At 47.4% G+C, this 4186-nt stretch overlaps 1 non-coding gene across 1 annotated transcript; it reads left to right on the top strand.

Moving 5' to 3' along the window:
• The first annotated feature begins 3648 nt into the window (after nt 1-3648).
• On the top strand, nt 3649-3786 carry LOC119926096. The gene has a single exon (XR_005450006.1). It is a non-coding gene; the product is annotated as a small nucleolar RNA SNORA7 (small nucleolar RNA).
• The last annotated feature ends 400 nt before the right edge of the window (nt 3787-4186 follow it).

Below are 4186 nucleotides of genomic sequence, written 5' to 3' on the forward strand. Positions count from 1 at the left end.
ATAGAGCATGGGCCTGGGAATCAGAAGACCATGGGTTCTAATCCCGGCCCCACCACTTATCTGCTGTGTGACCTTGGGCAACTCACTTCTCTGGGCCTCAAGTTCCCTCATCTGTAAAATGGAGATTGAAACTGTGTCCCATGTGGGACAGGGACTGTGTCCAACCTGATTAGCTTGTATCCGCCCCAGTGCCTGGCATATAGTAAGCAGCGTGGCTCAGTGGAAAGAGCATGGGCTATGGAGTCAGAGGTCATGGGTTCAAATCCTGGCTCCACTATTTGTTGGCTGTGTGACTTTGGGCAAGTCGCTTAACTTCTCTGGGCCTCAGTTACCTCATCTGTAGAATGGAGATGAAGACTGGGATCCCCCCGAGGGACAACCTGATCACTTTGTAACCTCCCCAGTGCTTAGAACAGTGCTTTGCACATAGTAAGCACTTAATAAATGTCATTATTATTATTATAGTAAGCACTTAGCAAATACTGTAATCATTATTATTAATATTAGGACAGTGTTTTAGAATAGTGATCTGCTGAATTCTTCTTTTCTCTAGGTCTAATCACCCAATGGCTACTTCAGCTGTCCTGCACCAAATACCCTTTTCTACCCCCACATCCTTCAGAAATAATTCTGTATACATCATCACATTTCTGAGTCTTCTAGCACTATGAAGAAGCAGGATGGCCTAGAGTAAAGAGCATGGGCTTGGGAATCAGAGGAGCCAGGTTTTAATCCCAACTCTGACACTTGCATAATGTGAGACCTTGAGTAAGTCACTTAACTTTTCTGGGTTCCCCAAGGTTCAGTTCTTGGTCCCCTTCTGTTCTCTATCTACACGCACTCCCTTGGTGACCTCATTCACTCCCACAGCTTCAACTATCATCTCTACGCTGATGACACCCAAATCTACATCTCTGCCCTGCTCTCTCCCCCTCCCTCCCTTCAGGCTCACATCTCCTCCTGCCTTCAGGACATCTCCATCTGGATGTCTGCCCACCACCTAAAACTCAACATATCCAAAATTGAACTCCTTGTCTTCCCTCCCAAACACTGCCCTTTCCCTGACTTTCCCATCACTATTGACGGCACTACCATCCTTCCCGTCTCACAAGCCCGCAAACTTGGTGTCATCCTCGACTCCGCTCTCTCGTTCACCCCTCACATCCAAGCCGTCACCAAAACCTGCCGGTCTCAGCTCTGCAACATTGCCAAGATCTGCCCTTTCCTCTCCATCCAAACTGCTACCCTGCTCATTCAAGCTCTCATCCTATCCCGTCTGGACTACTGCATCAGCCTCCTCTCTGATCTCCCATCCTCGTGTCTCTCCCCACTTCAATCCATACTTCATGCCGCTGCCCGGATTGTCTTTGTCCAGAAACACTCTGGGCATGTTACTCCCCTCCTCAAAAATCTCCAGTGGCTACCATTCTATCTGCGCATCAGGCAGAAACTCCTCACCCTCGGCTTCAAGGCTCCCCATCACCTCGCCACCTCTTACCTCACCTCTCTTCTCTCCTTCTACAGCCCAGCCCGCACTCTCCGCTCCTCTGCCACTAATCTCCTCACTGTGCCTTGTTCTCGCCTGTCCCGCCATCGACCCCCGGCCCACATCATCCCCCTGGCCTGGAATGCCCTCCCTCCCCACATCTGCCAATCTAGCTCTCTTCCTCCCTTCTAGGCTCTACTGAGAGCTCACCTCCTTCAGGAGGCCTTCCCAGACTGAGCCCCCTCTTTCCTCTCCTCCTCGTCCCCCTCTCCATCCCCCGTCTTACCTCCTTCCCTTCCCCACAGCACCTGTATATATGTATATATATTTGTACTTATTTATTACTCTATTTATTTATTTTACTTGTACATATCTATTCTATTTATTTTATTTTGTTAATATATTTGGTTTTGTTCTCTGTCTCCCCGTTCTAGACTGTGAGCCCACTGTTGGGTAGGGACTGTCTCCATATGTTGCCAACTTGTACATCCCAAGCGCTTAGTACAGTGCTCTGCACACAGTAAGTGCTCAATAAATATGGTTGATTGACTGATTGATTCAAGGCTCTCCATCACCTTGCCCCCTCCTCCTACCTCACCTCCCTTCTCTCCTTCTACAGTGCAGCCTGCACCCTCCGCTCCTCTGCTGCTAATCTCCTCACCATGCCTGATTCTTGCTTGTCCCGCCGTCGACCCCTGGCCCACGTCATCCCCCTGGCCTGGAATGCCCTCCCTTCGCACATCCGCCAAGCTAGCTCTCTTCCTGCCTTCAAGGCCCTGCTGAGAGCTCACCTCCTCCATGAGGCCTTCCCAGACTGAGCCCCCTCCTTCCTCTCCCCCTCCTCCCCATCTCCATCCCGCCCGCCTTACCTCCTTCCCTTCCCCACAGCACCTGTATATATGTATATATGTTTGTACGTATTTATTACTCTATATATTGATTTATTTTTCTTGTGCATATCTATTCTATTTATTTTATTCTGTTAATATGTTTGGTTTTGTTCTCTGTCTCCCCCTTCTAGAATGTGAGCCTACTGTTGGGTAGGGACCATCTCTATATGTTGCCAACTTGTACTTCCCAAACGCTTAGTACAGTGCTCTGCACACAGTAAGTGCTCAATAAATACGATTGAATGAATGAATGAATGAATGCTCTTATTGTGTGCAGAGCACTACACAGAGTGCTTGGGAAAGAACCATATAGTACTATAGCAGGCATATTCCCTGTCCAAAATGATCTTATGGTCTAGAGGCAGAAACAGACATCTCTATAAATAAATTAATTATGTAATTATGTAATTATGTAATTAGGTTGACTCCTGTCCCCCGTCGACCCCCCGCCCATGTACTCCCCCTGGCCTGGAATGCCCTTCCTCCACAGATCTGCCAAGCTAGCTCTCTTCCTCACTGAGCCCCCTTTTTTCCTCTCCTCCTCCCCATCCCCCCTGCCCTACCTCCTTCCCCTCCCCACAGCACCTGTATATATATGTTTGTCCAGATTTATTACTCTATTTATTTTACTTGTACATATTTACTATTCTATTAATTTTGTTAATGATGTGTATCTAGCTTTATTTTTATTTAATCTGGTGACTTGACACCTGTCCACATGTTTTGTTTTGTTGTCTGTCTCCCCCTTCTAGACTGTGAGCCCGTTGTTGGGTAGGGACTGTCTCTATATGTTGCTGACTTGTGCTTCCCAAGTGCTTAGTACAGTGCTCTGCACACAGTAAGCACTCAATAAATACAATTGAATGAATGAATTTATGAATATGTATCTTAAGTGCTGTGAGGCTGGGAGAGGGAATGAATGAAGGGAGCAAATCAAGGCAATGCAGAAAGGAGTGGGAGAAAGGAAAGGAGGGCTTAATCAAGGAAGGCTTCTTGGAGAAGATGGGCCTCCAATAAGGCTTTGACGGTGGTGAGAGTCACTGTCTGTCGGTTATGAGAAGGGAGGATGTTCCAGGCCAGAGGCAGGATGTGGACCAGAAGTTGATGGCAAGATACGTGAGATTGAGATAGTGAGAAAAGGTTAACAGCGCAGCGAAGTGTTTAGGTTGGGTTGCAGTAGGTTGTAGTTGTAGCGAGGTGAGGAGGGAGGGGGCAAGGTGATGAAGGGCTTTATCTTAGCACTTAATATGGTGCTTGGCATAAAGCATAATTCCCCTCTCAGGGTTGCACCTGAAGAGTTTCTGGCGCTCTACCAGTCTCAACTATTGGAGGGAAAGTCAAGCAGAGGCCTGTCCATTCCATTCCTAGCTTGGCCAGTGGCTAGCGACTGGAAGGCAATCTGCTACATGTCAAAACTCAACCGTGCTGGGCAGTGGAGGCATGGGAGAGAGTTGAGGGCGGAGACTCGTTTACTGCATGGAAGGAGGTGATGGGCAACTACTGGATTTTTACCAAGAAAACTCTATGGATCCACCACCGGAGTGATTGCAGATGGAGGTGGGGCATTCTGGGAGAGCTGAGTCCATAACCTCACTATGGGTCAAAGAAAACCTGACAGCAGAAGACAAGACATAGTATAATTGCTAAAGAAATACTATTGTCATTATTATCATTATTATTATTATTATTTCTCCATGTGTCAGTTTTCCTCTCCTAGTTGTAAATCATTTTCTACCCATCTCCCCAGCTGCAAAACTGTAAGCATTTTGAGGGCAGAGATTGGGTCTTTAAATCCCGTTTTGCTTTGCCA

Source organism: Tachyglossus aculeatus, chromosome 3 (assembly GCF_015852505.1).
Source record: "Tachyglossus aculeatus isolate mTacAcu1 chromosome 3, mTacAcu1.pri, whole genome shotgun sequence".
Taxonomy (NCBI): domain Eukaryota; kingdom Metazoa; phylum Chordata; class Mammalia; order Monotremata; family Tachyglossidae; genus Tachyglossus; species Tachyglossus aculeatus.